General features: G+C 47.1%; 1 pseudogene; it reads right to left on the bottom strand.

Moving 5' to 3' along the window:
• Positions 1 to 7,199: 7,199 nt before the first annotated feature.
• The window catches only part of LOC118700747 (zinc finger protein 850-like), a 32,884-nt pseudogene continuing 26,022 nt past the window's right edge, over positions 7,200 to 14,061 (bottom strand).

The following is a 14,061-nucleotide window of genomic DNA, read 5'->3' as shown; positions in this document are numbered from 1 at the left end:
ATAATTCATCCCTTCTTTGCACTTTTCTTCCTGGTTACTAAATACTCTCCATGCCTCTTCTAGCAAAGTCTCTAAATCCCATGCTGTCGCACCCTGTATCTTCTGAAGTTTGCAGCTAATGTCCCCTGTAGATTGTCCTAAAAATAAACCCACTAGATGTTGGGTATATCCTCAGATTCAGGATCTAAGCTTGTATGATGACACATTGCATCCAGCCAATGTTCTAGAAATCCAGAAGGTGTTTTGGAGGGACCTTGCTAAGTTGCATATAGGGACAACCAATTTATTGGTTTAGGAACTGGTCTTTCCAACCCCTGCACTATATATTCTGACAATTCTCTAGCTTTTGCACATCACTATCATTATTAGGATCCCAGTATGGATCCTGAAGAGGAAAAACATCTCTCAATCTGCTCTGTGTTATTCTCTAATCATCTTCTGCTAAATCCCTAGCTTCTTTTAAAACCAGTTGTTTTCCTGTCTCAGTTAAGGCATCCAATGACAGCTGGAGGTCTGTCCAGTCAGGTTGATGCTGTTTAATCATAAACTTTAATTTCTTTGCAACATCTATTGGGTCACTTCAATAACGTTTAGCAATCTTTTCCCAAGCCTCTAAATCCATTGTAGAAAAAGGAATTTTAACTCACATTGTTTTCCCATCAGGACTTACTGCCCTCTCAAGGGTGCTTGCATAATTTCCCTAGTTTGTTTCTGAGTCCAGGATGCTGTAGGACCCTTTGGAGAGGGCTTCTCTTCCTCGCTGTTGCTGCTGGGCAGTGGGAGAGATTTAGGAGTAAGTAGAGTAATCAAGATGGGGAATAGAGTAGAAGCTGGAGCTGAATTTGAAATAGAAACTGGAGTTGATTCAGTTGAACTTAAAACTGGAGCTGGAGTTGAAACAGAAATAGCTTTGTTTAAAGCTGGAGCTGGGGTTGAAAAAGTAATAGCCTTAATTGGAGTGGGGGATGGAATATGAGCTGGAGTTTGGACAGAGATGTCAGGAGGTGGAATAAGAGCTGGAACTGGAGTTGAGGTTGTTAACTGTAGGAAAGACAGTCTGTGCTGTTCTTGTGAGCCAGCGAAGGCCTCCTGAAGATAAAGGAAAGCCCCATATCTCTCCTGAGGAAGACACAAAGGCTGTCACCATGGAGACATGATGAAGGAGAAAAAGTAAAAAGGTACGGACTCTAGCTGGCTCACAGAATGGTGTGGCTACTTGGTCACCCACTGAGAACTTTGTTTCTTTCTTGTAACCAATGGGCAATGAATGTGTATGTTGAGTGAATGTAAATATCTTGAAAAAGTGTAAAAGCAACATGTTGCTATAATAAATCTCTCTTGCACCCTTCTGATGGAGTCGTGGCACTTTGTGCTGTGTCGTGCTCTATAACGACAGTTAACCATCCCGAATTTGCTGTCCCTCTCTGCCCCCCTTGCATTCTAGGGGATGGTTCAAACAGACTCCCCAGCTGTTGCTCCAGTGACTCAGCTGGGTATACCTTGTCTGGGTGAGTGCAGCGTTGATTTATGGAGCATGCATTACAACACCATTTCATCCTCCCTCTACTAGTCTCATTATCTTTTTCCAGGGCCAATGCAAAGGGGTCAGAGGGAGCTCTGAGTCCACAATCTCTCTGCCACTCAGGGTGGTTCTGGAGGGAGAAAAACATGTCAGCATATGTCACCTCTTCCCATTTTTCCTCCCGTCTCAAAAAAAACATAAGCTGTAACAAAGTCTCATAATGTAGCGTTCCAGTTGGGGGCCAGCTGACCCCCTCTTCAAGCCTATAGAGTGGCCACCACTGTGTGGAAAATTTCACTAGGGTCCTTTTATTTTCTATCCCTCCATACCCTACTAGTTCCTTCCAGTGTGTCAAAATACACCCTAAAGAACTACTTTTGGGGATCTCTTTACTCTGGGTGCTTCCCATCACTCCCCTTCTCCTTAACAAAACCAACACCCTATTCCAATCCTTATTACCTCCTCCTTTGCTTCTTGTCTCACTTCCACCCGAACCTGGCTTCACAGATTTTTACAGTCCTTTCCCAATCTTCTTCTCGCACAGCCCACAGCTTAGGTACTAAATTTCCACACACCAGCTTTAAAATCTTTGGTTCTAAATCAACTCGATCAGGGAGCTGTTGACATTGGGCACATTCTCTGTACCAGTTAGCAGAAGAACAATAGTAACATCCTGCACAGATCTTACACTGCAGTAACACCCACGCACAATGCCAACCTCAAGATGCACCAAAAGCTGCAGGAAAATTTCCACAAATGCAAGCTATTCCATTCACTCTTCCTTGGCTTTCTAGATTCTCCACAGCCAGTTGCTCCCAATCCAAAGCCACTAGTCTCTCAGCAGATATCTGATATAAACCTTCTAAATAAATGCTCTAATTTCCCCTGTCTGTCCACCAGTTTACTGGGTTCACAAACTTCCACGAGTTGAGCTAAAACCACTGAAGCAAAGGAGTTCCTTCTATCTGTCTGGCCAGATTGGATTCTCTGACCAAAACTACCCCTATTATGATTCTAGCAATCAGCATCTACAAACACAACCCCCGTACCTAAAACCACAAGTAAACTCTTATCAAAGGCTTCTACTTTTTCTTGGCAAACTGGCCCTGTCCTTTGTCTGTCCCCAATTTGCTTAAAAATGTTCACGTCTCAGCTCTCAAAAATTAATAAACTCTTTCAAACGAACCAGTTTTACCACTTCACACTCAACCTGTGCTGCACTTAAAACTTTTGACACAAGATGAAAGTGTTGCCTCAAAAATACGTCACAGCTCCAAACACAACTGCAACATAAACTCACAAATAATTAACAAAATCTCTTTCATGCAATCTAACAATATCACAATCTTATTATTCCCACAGGAAACACAAACACACTACACTAAAGCACTCAACCTCTGTACTTCAAATTCCACAAACATATACACCTGAACAGCAGAGCACTGCCTGTGAGATGCAAAGCTGTGTTTCATGTCAGGTACAAACAGGCGAAGTGTGTACTTGCGAATGCGAAATGTGTAGACATCGACAATGGGATAGTTGTGAATTCTAATAATAACTGAGGAAAATAAAGCATAGAAAAAGGCCTTTGAACCTATCTTTTGTTTGAAATTAACCCTGGTTGATTTAGGAGCATTGAAATTAAGGTGTTAAGGATGTTGCTTCTTGCTTGCATTTAATCCATATAAAAAAGCTCTGCAATAATAACCTTTTGATGTATAATTTTAGAATATTACTTGTATCCTTGAAACTATAGCTTTGGAAGATATATAGGAAATATGCTTATCTCACGCCTTATTGAAGCAGAGAAAAACAGTTTGAGAAAGGAAGATGAACATCACCTCAAGGACTTATGGTTTCGACCAAGGGAAGCTGGACATCACTGTTATGAGATTTTATAGTCTCTGCAATTAAAAAGTAGACACATCTGGGGAGCTGGACTCCACCAGATGGGATTCGTCTTTCTTCTTTTGGAAACTGGACCATCACCATCTGGGGATACTCCTTTGAAAATACATCCTGAGAAATTCAAATCACAATAGTGTATAGAATTGTGATGTAATGATTTAGAATAAAAATTGCTGATGAGTAAAAATTAGAAATAGAAACTGTTAAAAAAAAAAAAAAAACAACCTGATGAGTACCCCTATAAATACCTGTAACCATCAAGTATCGGTGTGCAGTTGGAGGGAAAACTTCCCCCACTGTACCCAGCGCTGTATTGCTCACACCTTACCATATTAAATAATAAATTGATTGCTGCTTGAATATTGGCCTAGTCAAGCTTCTTATTCATAACATGCCCTATAATTTTTCAGAGTCCAAACCCTTTTAACATGAAAACTGGGTGTTATAGTAAATTCTGTTCCCGTAACCAAAACACCGATACACAGACAGACAGACAGACACGTACACACGCACGCGCACACACACACACACACACACACACAGAGTCGGGAGGAAATTTATTAAGTATCATGCACCCCACACACTTTGTTTTTCTCTGGCCATTTCAGTTGCCCAAAAACAGAACTGCGGGTCCAAACTCCCACTTGCATCGTGCTAACAGCACATCTCAACAAATGCTCTCACAATCGTTCTCACAGTCAGGACATATTCACAATAACGTAACAACTTTAGACCAGGATTTGCCCTTATGACTGCTAGCACCAGTTGGTAGCAAACGGAGCCCTCTATGCTGAAATAAATGGCAAAATCCCTTACTGTCAGCAACAAAAGCCCAAGCTTGGTACAACAGTTCAACAATTCTTTCTGCTGGCAACCAGATTAACCAGATTTCAACTGCAACTTCAGCCTGCAAGCACAGTACAGAGGCACAAGTTGCAAGTGGAACATCTCCCACGACTTACGAAAGAGCCTTTCCTGACCATGCATACGCCGTACAGGTCACTGTTTAAGACTGTTTTAATTTTTAAAGATACGGTTTTGTCTGGAGTTTTAGTAGTCAGGGGTTCTTGTCTGCTGCTGGATGAACAGTCCAGGCAGCAGAGCCCACTCTTCCAGGAATATCCCGGGGGTGCCCCAAGGGGGTCCATGACCTGAGCTGGTCTCATAGCCCAGCAGAGTCTCCTCCTGGCTGGCTCACCAATTGAATCATTAAAACTGAAGATCACGGACAAAGACTCTCTAACTAGATAAAGTTAGAAAGTGGTGTGTTTATTACACCAGCGGGCAGCACGGGGGAGGGGGGGGTCGTTCATCCCTGAAATGTGTGACCACACACAAGGCTCTTTGCCATCTATTTATTTCCCAAAATAATACATATGCATAACTCCAGCACCTCCCATACCTACTTTGTATTAGAGTGAGGCTATTAGTCCTTCACACGTGCACAATTCTTCCTTGATTTGGGTTGGTGGTCTTGAATTGGGTCAGTGGTCCCAGGGATGAAGTCAGGAAAGTCTTTGTCAGATCTCTGTGACCCGCTGTCATGATCCAAGGCCCCCTGCTTCATGATTGATTAACATGGAGTCCAGGTGCTGGGCATTGTTCTACTGGTTTTTGTTGGATCGGCAGAAGAAATGCAGCACTCAATATGAGTGATCAGCAAGTCTCAAACTTTATTGATAGTTCACACATATTTTATATTGGTGTTAATGAAGCTTATACATATTGCAAAGCTGAGCTCATTATTGGTTAATTACTTCTCGGTCAACCACGCCTACTTCTATATGGTTATTTTGTTACTACTTCTACATTCTTGTGGTTATTTTGCTGAAACTATCCTCATATTTTTGGCAAAAGATCCTCTCCTCTATCCTGTTGTTGCACCAAGGGCACAATGTCCTTGTCAGTGGTTGGACACTGACTGCTGAATCCTAGACTTGCCTCCTTCTAACTTAACCGACGGTATTATGTCGACGTGACCTTTCTCAGCTAGCCAACTGTCCACAAAGCTCTCCACAGGTTTCAATATGTTCCTAAAATGGTTTACTTGCTCCACTTCTTTCTACAAATGAGTTCATAATATAATAATTACTTTTAGCTTAAACATCTAATAATCATTAACCTATCGTCAGTGTATCTAACTTCAATATTGGTTCTGACCCTCAGCTAAAATCTTAACCCTTTAAAATCATGATTCAAGGTCACGAGTTAGGGGGAGAGGGCAGGAGACAAAGACTGCTCACCCTCGAGTTCATGCGGTAACAGAGAACATTTATTCCCAAGCCCCCTTATACAGTGCATTTGAAAGACCCGGTCTGGATGCTCTCAGTGGTTTGAACTCCACACCCCTTCAGGTCCTGGCCACTGAGATGGCTACATAATTATCTGGGAGATAATTAATTGGACAATACCCTTTTCAATCAGGGTAACATTAAGCAACAAAGCACAACAATTTCATTGGCAAGATTAACTCTACTGCCTACAGGACAGCTAAGGCACAACAAAAGAAAACAAGCAACAACAAAACCAAACAAATTCCAGACAGCCAAAACAGAAATGAACTGACAACTATCTAGGGGATGATGGCGGGGTGTGTGTGTTGTGTTTAGGTGCGTGGGACAAAACACAGTGTGGGCAAGGATTAAAAGAAACTTGGCCTAAAACGATAACACTAAGCAGCACTTTAATTTCTACCTTAATTTGTAACTTAACTTATACCTTAGGCCTAGCAATTCAACAGAGGAATAACACTTAACAGAATTTAACCTAACTTACAGCTATAACTTCCACATTCTACTTAGCAACTTGACAGAAAAACAACACTTAGCAACACTTAGCTTATAACTTACATTTACAACTTAGCAAAGGAACTACACTCGTTTCTCACACACCTCATGTCCATTGGACCTCTGTGGCTCCAGGCATGGTTTCAGAGTTTTTGGTACACTTGGTTTCCCACCCCGGGTGTGCTCACGTCTGCTGTTCCAGCCTCCTGCTACGAGGTTCTTGATACAGTCCATTTCACAACCTGAAGGGGCACTGGGACTGGCTGCTCCTTGTGAGTCTGCAACAGGGAGCCCCTTCTTGCTCTCTCTCTCCCGGGTCCCCATCTCGTTGGGTCCCCAACCTCCCCCATCCCTCCCTGGGGGGCTGACAGTAGGGGTGTCCCCACCCAGCAGCCAGTGCTGTGGTGGCCGTGGGGCACAGGGGAGTGGGAATGGGGGATCCAGGGTGGTCCCTTGAGCCCTCAGCCTGCTGTAGGGTGATGGGGTCTGTTGGGGGGTGAGGGGAGGCACCCCCTCACCTGTCTCCTTTCCCACACAGGTGCGTTCCATTTTTGGGGAAAAGCCCACTGTCACTTCCCCGATGGCAGCAACTGGGTGAAGTTTGTGGACAAGGAACATCCACAACTGGGAGTAATTGGGGCTCAGGAGATACCCCAAAATTTTGAGGTGGGATTGAGTTGTTTGGAGGTGGAGTTGAGCCATTTTCAGTGGGATGGAGTTGTTTTGAGGCACCACCCATCCCTCTGCGCTTTTGGGGAGCAGAGCTGTGAGGGCCTGAAATGTCCCAGGTTAATGGCTCGAGCCATTGGCAAAAGCAGAGGGGGCTTTGCTGGCCATGGGAAGTGCCCAGGGGCAGAGGTGGTGAACACCCAGCCCTGGACAGGAAGAGCTGGACTGGGAGCCAGGGAAGGGAAGAGGCCGATCAGAAGCAGATGCTGCCAGGCAGGACAGTGTTGGTGATGGAGAGAGACAGGGAAGACTGATTCAGTGATCAGAATCCAATTTTATTGTGGGATTCAAACGCTTATATACTATTTCAGGGAGACTAGTAATGTGTTCTACAACGATTAGGTTAAAATCACATACACAAACTTATGCATATAAAAACATCTCTTGCTTGCAGAGTTTAATGGGATTTTCTTTTTCCGGTAAACCCGTTGGATTGAATCTTCTTGCAATCCAGGTCTAATTTTCAAAGTTCCATTTGTTTTTCCCAAGGCAGCCTGTTATCAAATCTCTTCTGTTAGCCAAATCCAAAGTCCATCATCTGTCTTGTGTCCCCCAACATTCCAACAGGACAGGGCTTTGGACCAGGGCAATGCCCTCCCTGACACAACTGGCTCAGCTCTGGGAACTCCCCTGGGGAAGGCCCGGGACATTCACACAGAGGGCTGGAGGTTTTCATCCCTTCCCATGGGCCATACCTGGCTCAGCTGCACTGCTGGAAGAGGCAGGGCCACATCTCAGAAGGGCCATAAACCATCAGAGCCCTGGGATCCACAGTGTGACATCAGACAGTGTAGAACTCGTGCCAGAGGAGATACCTGGGCATTCACCCAAACCTGAACCCATACTGACCCACAGAACTTGGTGTTTCTGGGGCTTTCCCAACCCCCAAGGGATCCATCCTGGGACCATCACTTAGACCAAGGACAAGGGACATTGTAATAATCAAAACCAAAACTTTTGTTGCGGGATCCAGGGCTGGTGCCTGTGTATCTTTCTACTCTGATGCTTGCTTTCTTTTCCTTTACATAATTTCTCTTGTGTTACTTTAACGAGCCCCCCTAACTTCCAAAACCTGGCCACACAAACCCAATACACTGGATCAAAACATGGATCACTCAGAATGAGGGTCACCAGGTCTCTGTCCATCATGGTCACTCTGGTGGGTGATAAAGCTGGAGCAGGGGACAAAGCCCTTCCCATAGTCGGGGCACTTGCAGGGCTTCCCGGATCTGTGGGTCCATTTGTGTGAGGCCAAGGCAGAGCTGTAGGAGAAGCTTTTCCCACACTCAGGACCCTCTTAGGGCCTCTACCCAGTGCAGATGTGCAGGTGCATGACGAGGTGGGAGTTGCATTTGTAGCTCTTCCCACAGCTGGGGCAGTGAATGGTCCTCTCCCCTGTGTGTGTTTTCAGCCCAGGGGGTCAGAGTGGGGAAACTGCTGGCAGCACCTTCAGGACACAGTCAAGGGCTGGGGGTCTCCTTCCCCGACTTCATTTTCTCTCCCCAGTTCAAATCATCCCCTCCCAGCACATTTTCTCCCCACAGTCCTCACCCCAATTAAACTTCTCCACAATTATAAGCCCTGATCTCTCTCCCTGCCCCCAGGTCCTCCTGGCAGGACCTCACCAGGACCTCCTGGAAACAGAAGAAAGGGTTAAAAATTTCATCACTATTTCCATTTATTTCCTTGGTTTCTGGGGGATTTTCCTGCAGCTGCTCCGGGTGAAGGCTGAGGGGTCCTCTCAAACTCCACTCCCTTTCCAGTCCCTTTTCCAGCTCTTTTCCTCAACTGACCCAAATCTGCAGATTTTGGGGACTGGGAGGGGTCGCTCTGCTCGGGAGTCTTGGAGGTGTCCCCAGGGAGACCCCGAGGCCCCAGCGCAGTTCCCTCCGGCCCCTTGGAGCATTTGGAATCTCCAACTCTCAGCCAGTACTCCCCCTGGGATTCAATCCCCCCTGCAGGGTTTTCCCGCAGACCAGCTTTATTTCCAGAGGGTTTTGTGGTTTCCCTTGGAGCCAGGCCCTGGTGGCACCGGAGCAGCCATGGGTGCCAGGGCAGGAAGGGCTGTGGGACAGCACCTCCCCACAAACCTCCGGGAGGGGACAAGGGTTGGGGGGGAAATAGAGAATAAACACGGGATTATAGAAGAAGAAAAAAATATAGACTATATATGATACCTAAAATGAAATTAAATGAAATAAAACTATGAAAAAAAAAGTGACAGCAGAGCTTTTTCTGTTGGGACTTCGTGTTTCTTGTCCCAGTTGTGAGCTGAGTCTGAGACAGAATCCAGTGGCTGGAAGAGACATTGCTGCTGAAGGGCCTCATATTGCCAAAACTAAAGTGTCAAGTATCAAGTAACACTTTGAAGTTACAGAAGTCCCAGAACCCACATTGGATTCCCTCATTTGAAGCTGAAAGCGGAGCTCCCCTTGCAACTCTGCTTTGTAACAATGAATGTAAAAATTCAACAGCACTGTCCGTTCCCTTCCTCCTCTGCCCAGCGGTGCAGGGGGATGTGATGGAAATTATGGTCAGTTCATGCCACTGCTTCCCCCTCAGGGACAGGAATCCTTGCCCTGCTCCAGGGCATGGGATCTGTCCATGGGTCGGTCCCTGCCCTGTCCAGCTAGGGTCCCTTCCCACCCGTGCAGTCACTCCTCAGCTCGGCCCTGAGGTGTGGGGCAGTCGTGCTCCAGCCCTGTTGGTAGCAGCGCCAGTTCGTGCCAGGCCATCGGATCCATACTGTCCAAAAGACCTCATTTCCCCATGGCTCTACCTGGCTAGAGGCAGGGCCTCTCTAGCCCTGGTTATCATTCCCTCCCTCAACATAAATCCGACAGGTTCCTTCAAGGGGATGTGACGTATCATCTTCCCTTCTGTAGCACCCAGCAGCTCAGTCATGGGAGGGTGAGGCCAACGTCACTTTAGCAGAACTCCCTCGGTTAGTGTTTGCCTCTTTGAGCTGACATCCCTGCTGCCAGGACATAAGTGAGTTTGCCATCCCACCTTCTCATGTCTTCCCCATGTTCACCAAGGAAGAACCACAGCTCAGCTCATTGGGTGTACCCCCTCTCTCTAGCTGGGGGACATTAGACTTTGATGTTAGGGGCTGTGACTTGCACTGGCGCCACATGGGAGCTGTTCTTTCTCACCTCCTCTCTCACCTTCCTAATTTCCTCTTACAACTCCTCTTTGGTCCTTAACCAAAGCAGAGACATGAGTGTGCATCAGGCCATTGACCATACTCTCAAAATACTTGAGCCTGTTGGCTACAGAACCTACTGTCTTTCACTTGTCTTCAGCATTCATCATTGCAGTGAAGATGGTGTATTGAGATGGCCCCAGATTTACCATGTTCCACAACATTCGCCCTGTGCACCTGACCTTGTTGGAGTCATTATGGTGCTGTTGGCCCCTTCCAAAGAGTTCCTCTAGTACTGCCACTTCTCTCAGATGCTGAATCTTTTCCTCAATGGTCTTCCAATGGTCTTAGGATGGCAATCCTGCATTCTGTCTCTGTGAACAAACCTCTTTCTTACACTCGTTAAAAGCCGCTCACAGAGGGAGGTAAAGGGGCCATGGCTCCCTCACAAACACCTGACCAATACCCATGTCCTGGTCAAGGATTCCAAATTCCTTGCTTTGCCACCATCCAGTTGCACTCCTGGGCCCATAAGGACCCAAACCCAGAGTAACCAGTTTGAGTAAGCCTCACAGCCTTGCTATACAATGTTTTTTTGCAGATTACAGAGACTGTGGTATGACAGGGACTCAGTTGATGATTTCAACTTCTGGCTTCCTTGCTGGTTGTGAGGGCCCTGGTTCCTCATAATTATTAGCTGGGCACACTGTTAATGATGTCTTATACTTCCCCCTCTGCACAGGGGTGACTGCTGCTGGCTGTGACTGCCCATGTGGTTCAGCTGGAACCTGGACAGTTGTAATATCCATGGGCTCCAGTGCTGCATCATCAGACTCTCCCTCTTTGAGGCATGGAGAGGGTTACCCACCAGCTGGAGAAGTATACTCCCTGAGCACATATTGTATCTTCTCCATTACCCCCATCCAGTCTGGGTGGTTTATTTGAGGTGGGCTGTTGGGCAGTGTCAGGCTGTGGGGCAGCATCCCTAGTCACTGAGGTAGAGTGACTAGATGTTAGAGTGGTAACTCAAGGCAGTCTCACCTTATCTCTAAATGCTAAATAGAACAGGAATATCAGCAACACCAGCCACTCTATGATATGGTTGGCATCTAGAGAATATTTGATCCCTTAGAAAGCTCTTGGGATAGGGCCAAAGAAATGGGTGAAGGGTTGGGAGAAAACTTCCCCCAGTGTTACTTCCTCACAATGGGTGCCATTATCAATGAAACCCCAAAAACATACACTTAGTGTGTGGTAACCATGTATCCATGTGCCCGCTTTCAAGAAGTAAAAAATCCATTAATTCCTCACCTTATTGACCCATTGTGCAAACACTGCATAACAGCAACAGTAGCCTTAGTCACAGAACCCATGTTTAGATAAGGAGCTGCAAACAGGAAAAATACAGCCACAATAATGCACTCATCGAACTGGGGTAGGCTACACCACATGGTGCTGCCTAACAAAGTTTTCATATCCAGCACACAAAAATGTAGGTTACCCAGGAACTGTTATTCCTTTGTCACTCTTTCCTCTCAATCCCCTCAGGCCCCACACTGGGTGCCAAAATCTGTCTTGGTTTCAAAGACAGGTGCCTATAAAGGAAGGTGGGAACCTCTCTTGGAATGGAAAATATGACCCTCTCCCCTCTGAATTATTATAAATTTGAAACTAAGGGGCTGATGGGGCTTTCAGGCAAAGATATGAAAAAAGAAGTAACAGTTCTTTACTAGTATGTATGTGTATGTATGTACGTATGTATGTATGTATGTATGTATGTACGTTTACAGAAACTCTGGGGTCCTGCCCAAAGCCGCTGGGCGTCTGGATGTTGGGTTAGAGTGTACCAGGAAGCCTTGAAGCAGAGGCAGAGAAGAGCAGGGCTGAGTGGGAAATTGCTCCCTTGGGTAGCTCATCTGAGATGGCTGGTCCCTGGGTCAGGCTGTGCAAAGCGGGCAGACTCTGGCAGGGGACTGGGGGGTGTGCTCCTGGTCCCAGGTCCTGGTGTGGTACACACTGGCTTTGGGCTCCCAAGCAGCAGAGAACCACAGAAGGAAGCCAATAAGCGCAGCCACAGTGCTGAAGGAAAAGAAACAGGCAAAACCCACAAGGCAACTATTTCTGGTCAGAGGCAGGAGGCAACAGGGCCATTGCGCAGATTGGCTGCTCTCACAGGAAATTCTGGGCTGGGTCTCACCCATCCCGATACTCCCAGAGTCGGGGGAGATGAGGGGGGACCAATGACCACCATAGAAACAAAAAACTACAAAAATGGTATGGGATAAAAAAACAGTCCCAAGACAATGCCTGTGGGCCAGAGAGAATTAGAATTGTGGAATCATTTATGTTAGAAAAGATGTCAAATCAGTATTCCCTGATGCCACCAGAAAAAATAATTGAAAACCAAAGGTGACATTTTATGGGGCTGAAAGTCAGTCTGCTCTTCCCAATGAGTTGCTGAAGTCAATCAGCATCCCGATGGATGTTCCTCTCCATGTTCATCCAGGTACCTGTGGGAAGCCAAGAAGATGTGGAACCCACCAGCCAGGTGTCTCTCCAACATTGTTTACCAGGACCATAAATCACCAGGGCTCTGCCCAAAGGGGGTCACTGGGGATCATCCAACGCAGATCTCCCATGGGGGATGGAGCTGGAGCAGTGCACGATGCTCTTCCCACACTCGGGGCACTCACAGGGCTTCCCTTACTGGTGCATCCATTGGTGTTATGTCAAGTGAGAGCCTCTGGAGAAGCTCTTCCCACACTCAGGACACTCGTAGGGCCTCTCCCTGGTGTGGATGCACCGGTGGGTGACAACATGGGAGTTTTGCTTGAAGCCCTTCCTGCAGTCAGGGCAGCGGAAGGGCCTCTCCTCAGTGTGTATTGGCTGATGTAGAAGGAGATGGGAGCTGGTATAAAACCTCTTCCCACACTCCCCACACTCGTAGGGCCTCTCCCCGGTGTGAATGCACCGGTGGATGATGAGGTATGAGTTTTGCTTGAAGCGCTTCCCACAGTCGGGGCAGCAGAAGGGCCTCTCCCCTGTGTGTACTGGCTGATGCAGGAAGAGCTGTGAGCTGGTCCGAAACCTCTTCCCACACTCGACGCACTCATAGGGCTTCTCCCCAGTGTGGATGAGCTGGTGGCTGGAGAGGGTGAAGTTGTGCTTGAAGTGCTTCCCACAGTCATGGCAGCAGAAGGCCCTCTCCTCTGTGTGTATTGGCTGATGTTTGAGGAGATGGGCGCTGCTCCAAAACCTCTTCCCACACTCAGCACACTCATAGGGCCTCTCCCTAGTGTGGATGCACTGGTGGATGATAAGCTGGGAGCTCCAGGAGAAGTTCTTCCCACATTCCAAGCACTCATAAGGCTGTTCCCGTTCCCTGGTGTGGATCTTACAGTGCTTGATCAGGGTGGAGCTCCGGCTGAAGCTCTTCCCACATCCAAGCATTTGTAGGGCCGTTCTCCAGAGTGGATCTTCAGGTGGCTGTGCAGGTGGGAGCTCCGGCTAAAGCTCTTCCTACATTGCCCACACTCATAGGGACGTTCCCCAGTGTGGATCCTCTGGTGCTGGGTCAGGTCAGAGCTCTGGCTAAAGCTCTTCTCACATTCCCCACACTTATATGGACGTTCCCCAGTGTGAATCATCTGGTGATGGATTAGGTAGGAGCTCCGGCTTAAGCTCTTCCACATTCCCCACACTCATATGGACGTTCCCCAGTGTGGAACATGGTGCTGGATCAGGTTCGAGCTCCGGCTGAAGCCCTTCCCACATTCCAAGCATTTGTGGAGCTTCTCCCAAGCTTCAGGCTTCTCTACCAGCTCTGAACTGTGTCTGGATCTCTGGCCTTCCCAGCACAGGGGGAGTCTTTCTTCCTTGCAGCTCCCTGGGCTGGATTTGCAGCCTCTCCTTGTGGTGGATCTGTGGCACTTTTCTGTGACTGTGGTCACAAGGGTTTTCAGGATGAAGAA

The sequence above is a fragment of the Molothrus ater genome, chromosome 33, assembly GCF_012460135.2.
Source record: "Molothrus ater isolate BHLD 08-10-18 breed brown headed cowbird chromosome 33, BPBGC_Mater_1.1, whole genome shotgun sequence".
NCBI classification, from domain to species: domain Eukaryota; kingdom Metazoa; phylum Chordata; class Aves; order Passeriformes; family Icteridae; genus Molothrus; species Molothrus ater.
The sequence above is the reverse complement of the archived record's forward strand: the minus strand, read 5'-3'. Positions and strand labels throughout refer to the sequence as shown.